The 22,500-nt window shown below is 34.1% G+C and overlaps 1 long non-coding RNA gene across 4 annotated transcripts in view; it reads right to left on the bottom strand.

The window, feature by feature from the left end:
• The window catches only part of LOC137644412 (uncharacterized), a 296,106-nt gene that overhangs the window by 197,083 nt on the left and 76,523 nt on the right, over positions 1-22,500 (bottom strand). For all 4 annotated transcript variants that reach the window (XR_011045155.1, XR_011045154.1, XR_011045156.1 and 1 more), the window contains exon 2: positions 10,770-10,844. This is a non-coding gene — a long non-coding RNA (uncharacterized lncRNA). The remainder of the gene's footprint in view (positions 1-10,769; positions 10,845-22,500) is intronic.

Below are 22,500 nucleotides of genomic sequence, written 5' to 3'. Positions count from 1 at the left end.
AATGCCCTAGAGACTGTCCTTACATTCATATGATCAGTGACAAAAGGCCCCTTCCTTCTAAGCTAGGACCAGGGAGGGCCAGGCAGTGGCTGGTGATGACTTAACAAGTAGACCTATATTTTCCCCCAAGGATGGTGAGGTTGCGCACACTACACACACACATACATACAAAACTTTCGCCTTTGAGCAGCACTTGAACCCCATTTCTGGGGCCCGCTAGCCAGGGACGTTCCCACCACAACCCTGATTGCTAATCAATAGGGGTTACCGAACGTGCAAGAAATATATTTCTGTATTCCATACATTCTGTAACTTCAATAAAGTTGTGTGTGTATATAAAAAAAAAAAAAAAAAAAAAAAAAAAAAAAAAAAAAAAAAAAAAAAAAGAGGGGGAGAATAACCGTTCGGAATCCAGATCTTTCAAAACCTGAAAATGGTTTAAAACCCTTTCCATGACAACTCCAAGACCATTCAATTAAGAGTTCAAATAACCAAAGCAGCCATATACTGAGGACCAAGGTTTCAAAGGTAAAAAAAAAAAAAAAAAAAAAAGTAGATAAAAATATTAAGCACAGATAAACAAATGAATAAGAAAAGCACGAGAATTCTCGAAATACTGTAAAATTAGATCTTCCATATTTGTCTTAAAATTACTACCTACGAATGGTAAATGGCAACAACAGTATGTATTCTTAAGTAACAATTGCCCTTCAAAAGAAAGATAACCAGGCTAACTTAAGTCTTTATTAGTTTATATATGAAGATCTATTTCAACGTTGTTACTGTTCTTCATATATTTTATTGTAATTGTTCATTACTTCTCTTGTAGTTTATTTATTTCCTTTCCTCACTGGTTATTTTTCCCTGTTGGACCCCTTGGGCTTATAGCATCCTGATTTTCCAACTAGGGTTGTAGCTTAGTTAATAATAATAATAATAATTATAATAATAATAATAAAAATATTTTTTCAGGAAGATATTTTTAGAGCACATGCTTCTTTCCTTTGCATGGAAATAAAGTTTTATTTCATAATAAAGACACTTAAGAGGAAGCTATTCCAAAAATTAATAGGAATAACAAAAATACATCTGGTTTCAAATTTAGTATGTGGGAAAAATGTTTAGTAAAATAAACCTTTAATAAAAATCCTGTAAACTTCAAAATCATCGACCAACGATATTTTTGAAATGGGTATAGTACGTGTTTTAATAACAGCTTTCTGAATTTCGCAAACTGATTAAATACAATACAAACGTTGCGGCATTGGCAAAAATATTGCTTTGATTTTTAAGTCAAGTATATTGACATGAGACGGAGGAACACACAATAAATACGTATAAATACAGGTTCAAGTCGAAGGCTCGTTTACTGCTTTAATCAAACGTCAGTGATCTTGTCTCATTGTTTTTCGAAGCCACAAGTTTTTATATAAAGTGATTTATTTGACTTTGGTTAAAAGTCAAGGCAATGGAGACTAGTCATTATTTTCCACAACAGAGAGAGAGAGAGAGAGAGAGAGAGAGAGAGAGAGAGAGAGAGAGAGAGAGAGAGAGATTAAATGGAATTGCAACTGTTATAAGCAAAGCTATAAGAGCTTAACGAGCATTCTTTAATTGCACTATTCTTCCAGGTATTTTGTTATTATAAGCGAATAAGGGCAATCATAGACTCAGACAACAAAATTCTGAAGATTGATTCTGTAAACATATAGGCTAAAAGAGTGAAATTTCTTACGATATTTTTTTTAACGTTCATGAATGTAGTTCACAAGGATGTATTCAAACATGAAACTTATATAAATGATAAATCACAAAACTAGATTAATTAACATTTAGTCAAACACAAGTGAAAGAATTATATTGTATAATTCATCTACAACTTTCATCAAAGAAACATAAAACTTCCAAATTTAGCAGGACCAACTTGTTTCTGAAAACCAATTATCAAGAATTAACCATTATGTTTATTTCTGTCTAGTTATTTACAAAAACAAGAGTGCCATATTTGCCTTTATAATGACTACAGAGATTATATCATTTGTTTTGCATTACTATATAATTCAAAACCCTATCTTTCCTCTTTCTTGTTATGCTCTTCCTTAATATTCAGAATACTATCCTTCAGTAAGGCCCTACCCGAAAGTGCTCATTAGTAAAACGTCGAACACACCCACACGCATTGCGTTCTTCCCATTTTTCCTACTTTTCCAGAACCTCTTAGGCATCCCTCTCCTTCGTCAGACCACTTCCGAATTAAACACCTATCTACTCAACTACCATAACAGGCTGGGTTCTCTCAATTTGCCTCTCTTATTCACCTATTCACAAACGTTACACATGCATACATATTTAATTGCATACATACATACACAATTACATACAAACATGCACATATATAAACACATATATATATATATATATATATATATATATATATATATATATATATATATATATATATATATATATATATATACACGCACACATAAAATGTGTGTGAATATATAAGAGTTCAAAATGTTAGTGACAAAACTATAAAAATAGTCATTTGTTAAAACTAACCAATCAACTATCTTGGTAAAGTTGTGTTAATTATGTTGCAAAGTACAAAAACCTGGACTCAAAAGGATTAAGTACAGCAGTCGAAACCAAATTATATGTCTTGATACCAAAATATTAAGACTACTGTCTCCATATGTACCAAGATTCATGGGCATTTCTTTGAATTATGGTCACGTCTGATGCCCTTATCATTTGTAATTACCGTGTAAAAGTTACAAGTTAAAGTGAATTTGATGTTAAATGCGTGTGGCTTATCATTTGAAAGTCTGAAGTCACATCCGTTCGTGACAAAACCATAAACAGCCACGGATTCCTAACCTAACAACTGCCTATCATAGCTAGGATGGATTGATTTAGATTCTCATAAAAAAGAAAATCGACTTGATTACGTAAAGCTGAGGAGAAAATGCTTCATCTTTATCGATCTGGATGGAGGAGGAGATAAGTCGACTGTTTACCAAGAAACGAAGGTTAGGCTTGAAACCATGTCATAAAGACGTCCTCACCATGTATATTTCCCCATTGGATACAAGCCATTCCCAAAGTACAGTGAACTTCTTACATGAAATATTTCTGGCTTGATAATTGAAAACTACGAAAACAATGTGTGTTAATGGTGATCCTCGTTTACCCTGTGTCCTGAAATCCTTCGCAACACAACCGTTCCAAAAGTCTACAAAGATGGTTTCCAAGCAGTAAGTTGACATCCGCTGCACACTTAACGTTATTCACCTGCCGCTCGTGACAGCGCATAGATTTTTTCGCCATTATTGTTTCTGAAGGTAATCCCTGGTTTTGGTCGGTTTATTTTTTCTATAATATATCATGCCATTTCCTCTAGCACAGGGTGGCTCCAGAAATGAAAAGTCATTAGCATAATCATCCTTCACCTGCTAAATCGTTGCCAACCCCTGTTAGGGGAAGCAAATCAAAGCTAAATAAAAAAAAAGTCTACCTATGTCGTGAAACGTTAATATTCATGAATGTCGAGAGGGAGAATAAGATCTTAGCACAATATGCATCGTCCGGAAGTTTAAACCTTGTTATTGTGTGATACAAAGCACAGAAATCCTAGACATCTGGCAGAGGATGTTTCAATTCCCATAACCAGATGACTATGGGGCTTTATATTCTACTGTTTGTATACATCACCGCTAGACTACTAGCAACTTGTTTTTGGTAGCAATGAGAGTGATGAGAAACTTTATCATCTTCATTCCTGTTTCCCTGAATCTAAATGAACTAATTTAGCTTTTTCGATCCCGTGAAAATAAAACTCTCTTGACGAACAATGATGCTAAACTGTATATTTACTTCGTTTTTATAAACCCGGTGACTTATTAGCGCCTTAATTCGTCTGTTATTTTTTCGCAAGATAGCAAGAAGAGATTCTTTTTGCACTCGTTGGAGAATGGATAATGTTACTCCCTTATGTAAATATAGTTGTGATGGCTGTAGCCCTGATGAATAGGTCTACCACCCGATTTCCATATCTCCCATATCTAAATTTTTAAACGCATTTTGGCAAAACGTATAAAGGGGTATGCTGAAGATAATCACCTGTTCCCCAGGTTGCAATTAGGCTTTCGTGGTTTTTTGTTTTTTACCGTGTTATCCACGTGGCCCCTGTTTTCGAACATAAATAGCTAAGAGTAGGCGGGACTTTTCTTAGTATCAATAAAGAATTTCCAAGTGACAAATAAGAGAGTAGTTGTTGAGGGCAACATTATTGATAATAGGAATGTAATATCTGGTGTTCTTGGCTCATTACTTTTAATCCTATATACCCATATGTGGCATGGCCTAGAAAACAAGCTGATTGCATATGCAGATAATGCTACTCTGCATCAATTCCAACTTCTCTATGTAGACCTATTGTTGCTGAATCCCTGAATAGTGGCTAAAATTAGCGCATGGTGTAAAGTATAGGCCATGAAGTTGAACCCTAACTATACTCAAAGTGTGATTGTACGTAGGTCGAAGACAGTGGCTTATTAACATCGATATCTTTACATTAATACTGTTTCTTCAATTATAGGGCCTGTAAAACTCATTTAAAACTAAGTGTGATTCTTGATTGCAAATTTACTTCTATAAAACATATTCGGACTGTTTCTTCTTCAAATGCATAAAAATTGGTTTATTGAAAAGTCGTAGGATTTTTGGTGATCATTGTAGGAGTAGGCTGGCCAGGGAACCAGCCACCACTCAAGATACTACCACTAGAGAGTTATGGTGTCCTTTGACTGACCAGGTAGTGCTATATTGGATCATTTTCTCGGGTTACGGTTCATTTTCCCTTTGCCTATACGTACACTGAACAATCTGGCTTATTTTTTACACATTCTCCTCTGTCCTCATAGACCTGATAACACAGAGATTACAACAATTCTTCTTCTCTCAAGGTTTTAACTACTGCACTGTAATTGTTCAGTGGCTACTTTCCTCTCGATAAGGATATAAGTGAATATTTAACTATGGTAAGCAGCTCTTCTGGGAGGACACTCCAAAATCAAACCATTGTTCTCTAGTCTAGGGTAGTGCCATAGCCTTTGTACCACTGTCTTGAGTTAGAGTTCTCTTGCTTGAGGGTACACTCGGGCACACTATTCTCTCTTACTTCTCTTCTACTTGTTTTGTTAGTTTTTATAGTTTATATAGGAACTATTTATTTTAATATTGTTACTGTTCTTAAAATATTCTATTTTTCTTGTTTCCTTTCCTCACTGGGCTATTTTCACTGTTGGAGCCCCTGGAATTATAACATCCTGCTTTGCAACTAGTTTTGTGGCTTAGCAAGCAATAGTAATAATAATCTATCCTGAATGAAGTTTTTATTTCTTTCATTCCAACTTGTTTCGAGTATTGTTCTCCTATCTAGTCTTCAGCTGCTGACTCTCAAATCTTGATTTATTGAAAAAAAACTTGCTGTTCAATACTAGGTATGCAATTAATTCTTAGTCTTGCCTTCTCCATCATAAATCAACACTACACAGTATTCTAGAAGTAATATTCCAGCTGTGACTAGATTGTGGAATGATCTTCCTAATATTGCGGTTAAATCAGTCGAACTTCATAAGTTCAAACTTGAAGCAAATGTTTTAGCGTTACACAAGTTGTCCTTAGTCTCTCTTCATGGTTAGTATATGATAAATCTATTTTAACGGTTACTGATCTTAAAAATAGTTTCTACTTATACTGGATTGCTTTCTCTATAAGAGCCCTAGGGCTTGTAACATCAAGCTTTTCTGACTAAGGTGGGAGCGTTGGAGCTTAGCTAATAATAATAATAATAATAATAATTAATAATAATAATAATAATAATTCCTATGACATTTGATAAACGTTCCTTTTTGCTACACAGAAATAAATTCCACCACCCTCCTACTCTTTCTGTATCTTCAGGTTATCTTCACTTCTTTTCCTTCCTTTTTCATTCGTTCAGAGACATAATTAACACAGTAATTATGTGAAAATACGATCATTCAAAAGTTCCTCTATCCTAAGTTCTTATTCCCTAATTTGGTTTTCCATTAATCAAGGTATTAGTTCACCTAGACTAATTTGGTTGAGCGAATTTAATTACAGTTCCTCCTACCCCATACCCGCCCGCCCACCCACCCACCCACCCTCTCTCTCTCTCTCTCTCTCTCTCTCTCTCTCTCTCTCTCTCTCTCTCTCTCTCTCTCTCTCTCTCTCTCTCTCTCTCTCTCTCTCCCTCTCTAGTAATTTCAAGAATTTTTCTGGAATCAAAACATTAGGGAAGTTATTTTCTAATGATAAATAGCCCTAAAAGTTCATGACACAAATATCGGCATTACAATAGTAACAGAACCTCGTTTCGATGTATTCTACATCACCAAATTTAAGGATATAATTGTATGAAGTAAAACTAACACAAATATCCTTTCTTGCAACAAAGTGTTCATAACCTATGATGTCAATTTCATTCTTACTTATTTTTACGCAGTGAGCAATAAACATCATTTATTTTTCGTATCTATTTGATTTATTGCTGGGAAGACATCTAACAAGCAAATCAATAGTCATATGTCAGAAACATGACAGAAACTAACTCGAATGAAACAAATCTTTGTAGTAATATCAAATAAATTCGGAATATCTCTTTGTTAACAATCTCTATGTAAAAATGAAACTAAAGGTTTACAAAAACAAACACACACACGCACATATATACTGTATATATATATATATATATATATATATATATATATATATATATATATATATATATATATATATATATATATGGTTTGGGCATGCTTTTCACACTCCCCAAGAGACATTAGTTCACCAAAAGTTTAGCCGGGCTCCACAAGGCACTAGAAGAGTTGGAAGACCCAGGCCTACATGGCTGAGGCCTATGAAGCGTGAAGTAGGAGATGGTGAATGGAAAAGTATAGAAGGATAGGGACGACTGGTGAAATCTAACTGAGGCCCTTTTCGTCAGTAAGTGTAAGAGGAGATGATATATATATATATATATATATATATATATATATATATATATATATATATATATATACATATATATACATACATATATATACATATATATACATACATATATATATACATATATATACATATATATATACATATATATACATATATATACATATATATATACATATATATATATACATATATATATATATATATATATATATATATATATATATATATATATATATATATATATATATATATATAGCTGCCTAAAAGCCTTTTCACCTATAAGAGGAAAAGCTCGAGATTAATCCCCAATCCAGTTAATAACCCAAAGCACATATTTTTCTCAGTGTTTGTGACCAACAAAAGTCAACTAATAAATAAGCACACAATTCACTCCGCACTTCAACAGAATCACGATGAGTTATAAAACCATCTTTGCCGGAGATCTGAATACAGATACTCATGATGGTGAAGCAAAAAGTTATCCTTACGTACTCAACAAGGTGAAAATTCTCATAGTAACTTAAGAACTAGCACCAGCATCATCAACGTTTGTGCTATTTCCAACTAGAATTCAATCAATGTAAAAGGAGGCTGTACTATAATCTGGGATTACAAAATGGTTGCTCTTTTTCTTTCACCGTATCTTCGAATGCCACATGTAATATTCTACTGAACTTTATACATTCCTGGGAATTTCTAATTTTGAGATTATGGCCTTAATCCTGATTTATCCCTCTACATCGTAGTTCCAGCAATTCTTTAATCATAGGTTCCTTTACTACATCCAAATAATAAGAATGCCAGTGATTTTACAATGACATGACAGATTTTCACTATAAAACAGTACATGGAGAAGTCTCTCAAAAGCTTTTGTAGACCCTTATATGCTGTGGATATGGTATGTCTTATTTTTTTTATTCTGATATGCTTTCAATAGTTATCTCTTTTGTCTAGTATTCAGCAGTTGACTCATCTTGAACCATCATTATCTAACTTCAAGAGATCTAGGTTTTTGATAGGCTTACCAAATTTTATTTGAAATTTAATTTATGACAAACAAAACTTGAATCATTATTTTTTGCTCTCTTCTTACATACCTCTAGATGTAGGCAAGCCCCATTTGTAATCATTTTCATTATCATCATTATTTGCTAAGCTACAACCCTTATTGGAAAAACAGGATGCTATAAGCCCAAGGGCTCCAACAAAGAAAATACCCCTGTGAAGAAAGGAAATAAGGAAAAACTAGAAGAGAAGTCTAACAACAATAATAACATTAAAATAAATCTTTCATATATAAACTATAAAAACATGAAAATAACAAAAGGATGAACTTCAAAATAACAAGGAGAGAAACAAGATAGAATAGTGTGGCCGAGTGTACCCTCAAGCTAGAGATCTCTAACCTAAGACAGTGGAAGACCATAATACAAAGGGTATGGCACTACCCAAGACTAGAGAACAATTGTTTGATTTTAGTGTCCTTCCCCAAGAAAAACTGCTTACCATAGCCAAGAGGAGAGTAGCCACTGAACAATTACAGTGCAATAATTAACCTCTTACGAGTAGAATTGATTGGCAATTTCTGTGTTGTCAAGTGTAGGAAGAAAGAGGAGAATGTATAAAGAATAAGGCAGACTATTCTGTGTATGTGTCAGCAAAGATGAATTGAGCCGTAAACAGAGTAAGGGATCCCATGTAGTACCATCTGGGCAGTCAAAGGACCTAATAACCGTCTAGTAGTATCTCATTGGTTAGTTTAATGATCATCACAAGGGTTATACATCGTACTAATATCATCTGAATGTGGCTGCAAGAAAATCCCAAATGAGGCCATACAAAAGCCTGGTAATTGTTTGGATCTCTAATTCACCAATTCCCTTGGTTTTAAAACTAGTATAGTCTGCCATCCATTTGATACTTTTATTCGTGTTTTAGATTTTTAAATTATTAAAACAGTAGATTATCCCCGTTTTATTTTGTCATTGCCAGATACAATTTAAACCTCACGTAGACTGGAATGGGGTTTTCAGTTATCTTACTCCTGATCCAGCCTTAAAAAGTTATGCAAGATTAACAGCAAGGCAAATTCCTTCGCACTTCTATACTTGATGCATTAAAGCCTGGGTCAATGATAATTGGGAATAAGCAGAAATAAAATATTAATTCAATTCCATTATAAAAGAAATTCTTTCTAGTAAAAAAAAAAAAAGAAAACCTGCTCTTTTAGGTGGATTCTGGGTTCCTTTTTTTTTTTACTTTATCCATACAGCTGTCATTTACTGCGTAAGACCGAAACAACCCTATAAAATGACATACTTATATCCCAAACCTGATTAGCCAGTAAATCAACCGACCGCACTGTAGCATGCTGCAAGGTCTCACGTGCTGTTCCATAAACCTCTGGTGTTTTGTCATTTTTCTTTCAGCCACTTTGCTCCCCTCCTTGCGTCCAAAGTAGCCGCACCGTTAAACATATACTGTATTTCAGATATGCGTGTGCGAACACATGCATATACTCGTATACACAAACTTGCACATACACACACACACACACACACACACACACATATATATATATATATATATATATATATATATATATATATATATATATATATACTGCACATATATATACACACACATATATATACATACATAAATATATACATAATGTGATAATATGTGTGTAAAAATTAAGACAATTTTGGGACTTTAATGGGATTGTCCTTGTAACTTCTCTTTTTTTTCCCTAGTCCATTTCCTTGAGTCTAAGTTGTTAGCCATGAGGGAGAGGGGGTGTCCGTCCTTCGCTCTAGCAGCTACATGCAAATCTTCGTGAGTGATATCTTTTTTTATTCCCTTTTACAGTTGCACCAATTATATTAACAACGTGGTAATCAACACTAAGAGATTAACCACATAGAATATCTTCACAACTTCTATTACTATTAGTAGTGCTTCAGTTTTAATGGGAATCATTTTGACCTCAGTCAAAACAACGTCAAAAACAACGAAGACCACTAAACGATAATCCCTTGAAATAATTTTACTTAATAATTATTATATAAAGTTATCACTTCAAATCGTATAACGTTCATAATCACAGAACTTCATAAAATAATAGTAATGATGATGATGATGATGATAATAATAAATAAAAATAATAATAATAATAATAATAATAATAATAATAATAATAATAAATAATAATAATAATAATAATATAACAATAACAATAATGACTGAAAATTCATTTCAACAATTCTGAGAGCATTCAATTTACTATAAATCCCATTTACATTACACTATAATTTCAACTTAAATGATTGACAAACACTTTAAAACAAATCAATTAGGCGTAATTATGTCGTTAGTATTTTCAAATAAGGTACAACTGAATCGTTAGTTATACTACGCTTTAAAAATCCCAGGTCAAAATTCCTTTGCCATAATTCAAACAATCAATGTTATCCAAGTGCAAGATCAAAGACTCCGCACAATGCGCAATAACTTTATAAATCCTCAAAGCTTTATCAAATATCTCACTGTTAGCTGTCATGTTGATTATTGTGAACAAAAGTCATTTTATCTGGGGTAAGTAACATTCCTCTCATAAGTAAGAGTGCTCCCCCATAATGATTACAGTAATACTGAATCAATATACAGTATGTTTCATCCTGAAACTATACATAGTAAGCAGAGAATAAATTTTAGTTTTAACTTACATGCTCGCATGCTTCATAGGCTCATGATGTACATCTAATTAACTTGCAAGGCAGACGCAGGTCACATTGGTTGTCCTGTAAATAATAATAATAATAATAATAATAATAATAATAATAATAATAATAATAATAATTCCTTCCATCTTAAAGTCGTGTACAAGTACTGATGAAAATATCAAAACATTATCCATAATATAGAAATAACTCAAACTAAGGTGATTCACTGACATATGCATATAAAATGGTGTTGCAAATAGAAATCATCGATTAGGCTTCACATCTTCCTAAACGTTTTTCAATATTCATTACCCCCGTAAATATTCTATAAATGATTCCACACAATACAGTACATACATAAATATAGATTCATAATATCTGGTAAACGGTTTATTAAATATTTCTGTATAGATAATCATGCATTCTAAACACATGGAAAGGACACTTGTATCAAACAAAGGCTGTACATCCTCTCTGACAACCTACGAGATTGTAATAGCCTTATTTATCATGGGACTTGGCGAAGAAACTAAACTTCAGAAGTACCCAGGATGGGACCTTTGCCCAACAAGAACTCTGCTTCACACCCAAGGAACCGGTTATCACAGAAATGGCGAAATTGCCATAGGCTAAAAATGTGTGGTCTGGCATTCACTGATAGAGGACAGTCTCCCATCTCACTAGGGTATCATTGTGCACCTATAGGAGAGGTGAATTTGGTAATTTCCAGCATTGTATATTTACTACTCACCAATCACAAATGATCTCTGCCAAACCTCCTCAATTTTCTTACCTAATCTTATAAAGATAACCCTGAATGATAAGCAAATCCTTGGCAAGTGTGTTCCCTTATTCTTTTCCAAGTAATCTACAGTTCAACTTCCTTGCACACCAACAAGTGTTGATTATCAACAAAAATTTACCACTCTGAAACACTATATTCATACAGATGTTCAATCTATACTTTCTTTTAACAAAAGATGTTCAGTATGAAACCTCGCAAAGGACTGATAAACTACTAATTTGCTAAAACGTACATGTTCTCTCAAGACAAGTTAACATTTCGCTTAATGAACTTAGGAATCAATATAATTTGCCAATGAATATTGAGGAGATGCTACTTGAAGTACTGCTGGGCTGAACGTCAGAAACAGCCATCTCAAAACTACACCAGCATGAGACATGGCCCTATCTTGTGTACAGAGCAGCATGTTCTGTTAAACAGAAAACATATTTTTATCTAACAAGACACAATTTTCTATATAAAAACAAATTTTAGATGTGAAGGCCATCCTTTGAAAAGAGAGGGGCATCAATTCTTACTGGCCCTTCCATGAAAAGGAGTATGTATGTCTACAGGCAATAAAACTACTATTCTGTTGAAAAGCTTTGTCTCCAACGATTTATGTAACAATGGGAAACAAGAGTTGTGTTGCCTACAGTTTTATCATGGTTTCTTGTTTCCCTTCTTCGGAAAGAAATATTTCAAAATTACATAATGAGAATCCTGGTCTGATGATTCTGTTTTAAACTCCTTGCTTCATCAAAAGTATCTTGACCAGTAACTCTAATAACCTGAATTTCTCCTTCATTTTACTGGTGTGAAAAAGCATTCCTTTGCCACTCTTTACAATACACACTTCGGTTCTTTTCAAGGCGTGCTCATGAATGCCAGCGGCAAGGGACAGGAAAACGCCCTAGAAACCGACCCTATATACATATAATCAGAGCCCAAACCACTCTCCATCAATCTAGGACCAAGGATTGTCAGGTAATTGGACTTTTGTGCTTTATTTGGCCACATTCCAATTATTCAGCCTATTTTCCCTTGTCTCTGTTAGTTACAAGATGTAATGGTAAGTCAAAAACTTTGGCATTGAAAACATATAGATCTTGGGATGTTTTATTTCATGTAATATTAACAACAGGCTACACATGACAATTCAGCAAACTACAGTGTGCTATAAGTCATAAGGACCAGTACCTAAAATACAACAGCATCACTCTTTACCATTTGCATCTCCTGGTTCTTAAAATTCCCCCTAACCTTCATATGTAAAAGATTTTCCTATCGCGCATCATAACTTTTGATAACTTCAGGCTACAATGTGTGGTGCTTTTGACTATATTTCAACAAGTATTTACAAGTCCAGCAAATTGATATTTTCTCAGGTGTACCCTAGGGAGATATCTTTGACTGTTTGCCACAGCACTCCACTCATTTTGCATTAAATTCAAATATATTGAAATGGCGGTCATTCCATTTTACATTCAAGTATTTAATATACCGAAATCTAACTGATGTCCTTTGCGTCAACAAGCGTAGGAGATGCTGATGATGATTTAAAGCAGAAGTTACATGTAAATAAATTCGGTACTAACCATTTATCCTATCTGCATTGGATAGCACAAACATCATTAAAAAGAAACAAGTAGACTAACCTACTTTTGGCAACTTATAATTTCCAAGCATCCCCTTTTCAATAATGATGGACGGGCAAACCACATAGAATGTTGGGAGTCCTGTCCCCCCAAAAATTCTAATGAGGCAAATCATGTCAAAATCTCCAAGGACCATACTAAATTAATATTATGATGGGTTGACAATCCAACCACAGTTCTTCCTATTTTCTTTAAATGTTGATCCTATGTCACAGGTATGATACTTGTTATTATTCAACAAGAAAGAAAATGTTCCAAATATTCATATTCAAATTGAATATAAAATAAGATGTAGGACATTTGGAGCTAATTACACTAATTTACAGTTGTGTAGGAGTCATAAATAGTCTTTGAAACACAGTTTTCAGGTAGATTAATTAATTATCATTATTATTACTAGCTAAGCTACAACCCCAGCTTGAAAAGCTAGCTGCTATAAGCCCAAGGGCTCCACCAGGGAAAAATAGCCCAGTGAGGAAAGGAAATGAGGAAATAAATAAATGATTATAAGTAATGGACAATTTAAATAAAATATTTTTAAAAAATTAACAACATTAAAACATATACTTCATATATAAACTCTAAAAAGACTTAGTCAGCCTGTTCAACATAAAATTTTCTACAAGTTTGAACTTTTGAAGTTCTACTGATTCAACTGCCCAATTAGAAGGATCATTCCACAATTTGGTCACAACTGGAATAAAACTTCTAGAATAATGTGTAGTATTGAGCCTCGTGATGGAAAAGGCCTGACTATTAGAATTAACTGTATGCCTAGTATTAAGAACAGGATGGAACTGTCCGGGAAGATCTGAATGTAAAGGATGGCCAGAATTATAAAAAATCTTATGCAACATGCATATCCTAATGAACTAATTGAACGACAGTGCCAGAGATTGATATCTAGGTCAGGAATAAGAAATTCAACAGGCCGTAATATCGGGTCCAACCAATTAAGACGAGAATCAGCAGCTGAAGACAAGACAGGAGAACAATACTCGAAACAATGTAGTATGAAGGAATTAAAACACTTCTTTAGAATAGATTGATCACCGAAAATTTAAGAGACTTTTTCATGATGGCAATTTAATTTTTTTTTTTTTTTGCAATTGAAGACACAAACCTAATGTGTTTCTCAAAATTAAATTCGCTGTCGAGAATCACTCCTAAAATTTTAAAAGTCATACAAAGTTAAAGAAATATCAATGCTGAGAAAATAAACACGTACATGGAAAAATTATAAATAAATTAAAGTTAGAGAATTAAATTAGAAGACTTATTCATTGGATAGCCCAGCATCGAAATAAGGGTTTTATTCACTTCCCAATTAAGTAAATTTAGCGAATACAAACAAAACACTATTTGAAACTTAGCATTGAAATTAGCATGTTCTATCAGTATCTTCTTTGCGCTGTTATCATTAAAAACAAAAAAACGTGTCTGGTCTACATAGCTAAAATCAGAACATTCATCCTATCCTTCACAAATGACATTTCCATTCATCTAAAGAATAACCTTCCCATTCATTAGGCTCTCCCACTGTTCGCCCTCTGGTCACGAGACTAAGAATCTCCACTTAAGCTTTCTTTCCTTGTGCCTTGTGTTATAATTTGGCATGTTATCAAATATTCTCTCTCTCTCTCTCTCTCTCTCTCTCTCTCTCTCTCTCTCTCTCTCTCTCTCTCTCTCTCTCTCTCTCCCCCCACCAGTAATCCATTAGCTATCAAATATTACTGGACCAAAATACTTTCGTTTATAAATAATTTTTTTATACTTGAAAAAACCATCCACTGCCCATAAAAAGTATATATTATTTGATAAGATCTTGCTCTCTAAGGGTGGGAAGCAAAACCAGACGAAATCTACATATTTAGAACTTGAATAACTGTCCTAAATTACTAATTTTCGTACGTAGTAAATCACAATTTCTATATATACATATATATTATACCCGTCCTTGAGTTAGCGTCCATGAAATTCCTAGGTTATGAAATAGTATACAGTGTGTGCGTATGGTTATTTATGTACAGTGCGAGCGAGTGCTCCCATTACCCTATATAATAAATATTGCTAATATCAGCCACTTGTTTATTTTTCCGCTTGTGTTCTCGTAGACAATAATTATCGTGCATAGGAGAGGACACTGGCAAGGATACCTTAACTGCTGCCATATCATGACAATGCTAGCGCCATATTATTTTATTCCCGTCTTTTTAACAGGATGACAATTGCCTGCTCAAATCACGCGAGGCTGAATTCATCTCTTACGATGTTTGCCATATATGGCTAATACCTATTTATGTACTGTACAGATATACATCATAAGTCAAATGACTGATCTTTCTATGATAAACTGTCAAATAAAACAAGGTCGATCTCATCTGAGCAAATCATGCATTGAAACCCCATGAATGCAAATAATTGATATTATACGCTCAATTGCAGTCCGTGGGAAAAAAAAAGACTTCCACCCTTTAATTGCCTCTACACCAACGCATTTTGAGCATGGAATTCGAGACAGTTCAACAACCCCTTGCAAGCATTACCTCAAATACAAACGGTTAGTTTGTTCAAAGCTCTAATTCTATACTTTACGACAAAGTTCAATGACACTTTGGTTACGGTGTTTATTGTCGGCAGCTTGCAATGCTTACTTACCTAGTATTTATGTCACAAAGGCATTTTATTCTTCTTTCTATACAGCATGCATTCACCGATACACGAACGCATAGACAAATATATTATTATTATTATTATTATTATTATTATTATTATTACTTGCTAAGCTACCACCTTAGTTGGAAACGCAGGATGCTATAAGCCCAGGGGCTCCTGATATACCTTACATATATATTTATTTATAATAGAACAAGAGAGTATAACTGGCTGTTATTAGTAATGTAACAAAGTGCTTGTTTAAAATAGACCAGTTTTATAAATATGTTAGTATATTGGGTTGTTGATCATTTACCAAAGAGCAGTTAACATTTACCTCTGGTTATGTAAATACTTATATCAAGAGTTTGTATATAGATATTGTATTAAAAGGATTACTGTAACTTCGGCTAAAGGAAATAAAGAAGGTTTAAGGACAACGGTATTATCTCTTCAGTATTCCACCAAGTACAATTGGGATATAACAAATGGTAGCAGAGACGTCATCGAATCTCGGACCTGGACATCGAGATTAACAAGTGTTTTCTTGTGATTAACAAGTTCCGAAAGTTTTGTGAAAATTTTTGTAAAGTCTAAAATGCCAGAAAACATGGAGTAAAACACCCTTACCAGGGGGTGGAGGGGTCAACCATCAGCTATGTTTAGAAGAACCAAGGAACTTGAACTTTTCCCGCCAAAAAGCTCCCCCTAAGATGATATGCGGAGTGTAAGGTTCCTCATGTAGGAAGACGACAACAAGAGGTATTACTTATATTACCAGTATTACTGCTTCTATTGAAAAGTTGACGCTGGTTGACATAAGTTGACGCTTCAAAGAAAATTCTGAGTGAGAAATTTTACACCCAAGAAAATTTACGAGACCTCTAGTATGCGTGTATATTTTTCTTATAATTTTCTAAAGATAAATTAAGTTAATATTTTTCAAATTTAAACATTTCGAAAATTTAAGCTGAAGGTTACCCTGAAAATTCCCCTGGTGTTTAAGAAAAATTAAATCAAAATGGATGTTATGTACAGAGGAAGCATGGACTTGAACAAAGAGATTTGTGAACTTGAAAAATATGGTCATATTCAGAAAACCGATGGTAGTTTTGTCTTTCATCATTGTAAAAATTGTGGAGGACCTTTGCTTGGTCACAAAAACGATGAAAAGGATTGTGACCCAAATAGGAAATGGACCCAGGATGAAGTAGATAGGATAGAAGATATTTTATCTGCACATGGAATGTTTTCTGTAAATGTGGCACGTATGGACACAAGAAAAACAGCTATTAAATGTGATATATGTAAAAAGAATTTCCTGAACAGGATGGAAAAGGAACAGCATATCAAAATTATGCATAAAGATATTTCGACAAGTGTGGTAAAAGAAGGTGGTTATGATTTAACAGCAATCATTACAATAGGAAAAACTATTGGTGAAGAAATTGCCAAAGGATTGGAAGCTAAAAGATCAACACAGATTACTAAAGCGAAACCTCCTCCAACCTGGGTTGGTCAAACTTTTGAAAAGTTTTTTCAAGAAGTAGAAGCGTGGAATACCTCGAACAAGGATGATGATTTTACGAAGTATACTGATTTAGTAGAGAGCCTGAAGAAAAATACTAATGTTAAAGATTATGTTGTTTCTGTGCTATTGGATAAAACATCTGAAGCTCTAAACAAAAATGTAGCAGCAGTTTTGGAAATTCTTAAGCAAAAGTATGCAAAAACTACAGCTGAGAAGTGTATTGATGTTCTCAAGTCAATCTTGGAATTTTCCGTAAAGGAAGAGGATACTAATGAAACTTACTGGGACAAGTTTGAAGTCTTGATCTGTGATTGTATGAGAGAGGAAGTTACTGTGCATTTGTGTTACTTGTTAGGTGTTATGATGGTAGAAAAAGCATATAATCGGGGGAATATTAATGCAGAAGAGAAAAGAAGACTGATGGATGCTATGGAGACACATGATGGAACTGATGGGAGACCAAGAGAAGACAATGAAGTTTTTAATCTTCTAAAGATCGAATACAGAAAGTTAAAAATCGAAAATAACAGAAATATCAGAACTAAATTTTCAGGATCATCTGAGAATTTGTCTTCGGTTCACTATGGCGAAAATAGAAGTAGATGGCAAAGATGGCAAAATTTTAAGCAAAGGCCTGATTTTCATAGATTTCGTAGATCAGATTCTAATCCAGGATTTTGGAGGACTCACTCTGGAACATATCGGAGAGCTCCCTCGCGGACACCATCAAGACCAGGATCATCTTCGAGGCAGTCGGCCAGTTTTAGACAATACTCCAATGGTAGGCCATTTTCAACTGGAAGATCATCATCTAATAGTAGGTCTGTGTCAAATGATCGGAAACAGCAGCAAAATTTGACAGAAAGAGTGATTAAGGTCGAAGAAAATGTAGCAAAAATCTTGGAGAAGATTGAAGAAATGTTGAAGAAAGGAAAGAATGTGAATTTTGTAAGTATGGAAGAAGTATCAGAGATCATTGATGTAGATATCAGCGATGTAATGTTTGCTAAAGAAGTTACCGAAGTAGGAGCTCTGATTTTGGATACTGGTTGTCCAAGTAGCTTAGTTGGAAAAAGTTGGCTAGAAAAATATCTGAAGAAGAATGGTATTAAGAAAGAAAATTTGCATAAAAGATGTTTCCAAAAATTCAGATTTGGTCCAAGTAGAATATATGAAAGTAAGGAAATTATAGAAATACCAATAACAATAAAGGAATCTGAAAAATCTGATACTTTCAGAAGGATTTTGCTTGGAGTTTTTGTGCTGGATGCTGAAAATGTGCCATTGTTGTGTGGTAGAAATACTATGAAAAAGTGGAAAATGGATCTGAGTATGCATAGAGATAAAAGTGACAATCAACGAAGACACAACCCGTGAGTTCGAATGTATGTATACTGCAGGAGGTCATATGGTTCTTCAGCTGTATGAGGATAGAGCATTTTGGACTACAGACGCCACTGTATTTTACTTGAAGAAGGAAGTAGATATAGAGAGTTATGAGAAGGTGAAAAAGATTCATGAAGTAACCAACCACAAGAATGAAAATCAACTACTTCATGCATATAGGAATGCAGGAAAACTTAATGAGAAAATGCGAGAAACAATAAAAGAAGTGTGTGAGAACTGCAATATATGTAAAAATGCAAGAGATCCCAGGGCACTCCTAAAGTTGCATTACCAATAGTTTCTGATTTTAATCAGATTGTAACCATGGACTTAAAACAATATGAAGAGACTTATGTATTATGGATGATCTGTTCCTTCCCCAGATTTATTCAAGGAGCTGTTTTGAAGGATAAAACCGCCGAGTCAGTGGTTGAATCTCTCAACACAGCATGGAACTGGAGGTTTGGGTTCCCTTCTCAAGGATACTGGGCAGATAACGGACCAGAGTTTAAGAACCACGAAGTTAACGAGTTTGCTTCAAAACTAGGTTTTGAAGTAAAATTTGGTCCAAATTACTCACCCTGGAGCAATGGAAAAAACGAACGTAACCATTATTCTGCAGATATGACAGTGAAGAAAATTCGAGAGGCAGATAAGAAAATTGCTTTAAAGAAAGCTGTAGAGATGGCTGCTTGGACTCATAATACAAACACCAGTATTTTAGGATATAACCCTATGCAATTGGTGACAGGAAAGGCTGTAACAATACCTGGAATTTCTACAGGAAATGTCGCCACTGAGTCAATGTTTGACAGTGAGAATGTGAAGTTAATGATCGAGAGACATCACATGATCACCAAGCAATTCAGGGAAGCTGAATATTCTTCAAAGCTGAAAAGGGCTTCACAACAGCAAAACAATAAATTTAATAACATAATTTACAAAGAGGGGGATACGGTATTTTACCAAGATAAAATGAAAAAAGCTTGGTGTGGTCCAGTAAAGGTTTTCACACACAGAGGAAGAGATGTTTACATCTGGGCGAATGGCGATTTAAAGAAAGTAGCCAGTTGTAAAGTACAACTTTGCTCTCAAAGAAATATTCCTACGGAAATTTCAAGAGAAGTAAGCAACGAAGCAAAAGCAGTGGACTCTACTCCTAAAATGGCAGGAGAAGAGAAAATATCAGTGGATCCTCCAGCCAGTAATCTAAGAATGAAGACAAGATCTCAAGATGATAAAGAAGAGACTGAGAAGGATTTCATTGGAGCATTCTGGTTGACTTCAGAAAAAACAAGAGTGGTTTTGTGAGGAAATAACAAGTTACGTAGTGGAATTACCTGTTAAATATCACAAGATGCCAGAAGTGTTAGAAGCAAAGAAGAAAGAATATGAAAATTTGTTACATTTTGACACTTGAAGAGGTGGAAGATGTAGGGCAAGAAAAGATAGGCAGCAGATGGGTGATCACGAAAAAGGAGAAGCATGACGGACAAAAAACTGATTACAAAGGGAGAATTGTCGCCAAGGGATTTCATGAGAAAGAAAAACCCCAAGCTGATTCACCAACAGCTATGCGTGAAAGCATGAAAGTCTTCTTGTCCTTGGCTGCAAATGAGAATTTTGAGCTTCAGTCTATTGACATCAAAGCAGCATTTTTGCAGTCAAACATACTTAACAGGAATGTATTTGTAGAACCTCCAAAGGATTTGAAAAAAGAAAACATTATTTGGAAACTCAGAAAACCATTATATGGATTGGATGATGCCAGTAGAAAATTTTGGCTGAAAGTTCAGCAGATTTTCAAGGAAGAAGGTCTGAAGACTGTGAGTGGAGATGAGGCATTCTACTATCAGCAGAATGAAGGAAATCTGATTGGTATGATACTTACTCATGTAGATGACTTTTCGATAGCTGGTACAAAAGAGTTTGTAAAGAAAGTAACAGACTTGTGTAAAGAAAAATTACAGGTTTCAAAGATAGAAAAGAATAAATTTCGGTTCACAGGGATAGATATCAACAAAACAGAAACTGGAATAACAACTTCAATGGATGATTATGCGAGGAGTCTTGAGAAAGTGGAAGATATCAGGAAAGGAAAAGCTGGTGAACCTTTGACTAGTCAGGAACTGAAAGTATTTCGCAAGTATGTAGGAAAGTTTAGCTGGTTAGCAGCCAATGCAAGACCTGAACTTTCTATCACAGCATTGCAGATGTCCAAGAAAAATAGTAGTGCTACATTGAAAGATCTTAAAAAGGTAAATTTTGTGATTGATAAGATAAATGAGAGGCCAAATAAAGTAGAATTTACAAGAGTTGACAAAAAAGAATATTTGAAGATATATGGATTTACAGATGCTTCCTTTAATACACATGAGAGAAGCATAAGTGGCAATCTGATTTTACTAGGAAGTAAGAGAAATGGACGTGTGGTCCCTATTTACTGGAAGTCAAAGACTATCCAGAAGGTATGTCATTCTGCAAAGGCGGCTGAAACCAGAAGTATGACTAAGATTATTGATAACAGTCAGTTTTTTGCGAGTCAGATTGAACAGTTATTATTTGGTCAGTATGGAAAGAAAATTCCAATCAAATTGTGCACAGATTCAATACCCCAGCTAGAATCTGCTGGGAGTACCAAGCAGGTTGAGGAAAGGCTTCTCAGGAACAGCATACAGGAGATGAAAGACATGTTGACTGAGGGCTGTATTGAGTCTTACAGTTGGCTGGATGGAAAGAAAGACATGATTGCAGATGTTCTAACAAAAGAATGCAAATGGAATGAAGATCTTGAAATGATAATGCAGGAAAATAAATTTAAGTTTGCAAGTAACGAGGATAATCTTGTGAAATACAAAGATGGAGAAATTATGTTAATTAACAAGACTGAAAATCAGGGAAAGTAGTAGTAACACTTTTAATGCTTAGATCATACCTGCATTAGCTATTCAGAATTGGTTTTGCCCGATGTCTGGTGCAGTACAAAATTATGTAATAATGTTATAAGCATGTCTTTGTGAAGTATCTTATGTTATGCCTGTTTGAGTACCAGACTTTGCTTTTGAATATTATATAATATTCTTTAGTAAGTTTGTATATAGAGGAATTTTTTTTTGTTAAGAGCACTATTCAGATTTTGGATAAAATTTAAATACATGTACATACCTATGTTATCTGATACAAAAAAAAAAAAAAAAAAAAAAAAAAAAAAAAAAAAAAAAAAAAAAGGCCCCCCGGAAGTATGATATACCTTACATATATATTTATTTATAATAGAACAAGAGAGTATAACTGGCTGTTATTAGTAATGTAACAAAGTGCTTGTTTAAAATAGACCAGTTTTATAAATATGTTAGTATATTGGGTTGTTGATCATTTACCAAAGAGCAGTTAACATTTACCTCTGGTTATGTAAATACTTATATCAAGAGTCTGTATATAGATATTGTATTAAAAGGATTACTGTAACTTCGGCTAAAGGAAATAAAGAAGGTTTAAGGACAACGGTATTATCTCTTCAGTATTCCACCAAGTACAATTGGGATATAACAGCTCCAACAGGGAAAATAGCCCAGTAAGGAAGGGAAACAAGGAAAAATAGAATATTTTAAGAAGAGTAACATTAAGATAAATATTTCCTATATAAACTATAAAATCTTTAACAAAAGAGGATGATAAAAAAGATAGAATAGTGTACCCTCAGGCAAGAGAACTCTAATC

The sequence above is a fragment of the Palaemon carinicauda genome, chromosome 1, assembly GCF_036898095.1.
Source record: "Palaemon carinicauda isolate YSFRI2023 chromosome 1, ASM3689809v2, whole genome shotgun sequence".
Taxonomy (NCBI): domain Eukaryota; kingdom Metazoa; phylum Arthropoda; class Malacostraca; order Decapoda; family Palaemonidae; genus Palaemon; species Palaemon carinicauda.
Note: the sequence above shows the minus strand (reverse complement) of the source record. Positions and strands in the feature narration are given on the sequence as shown.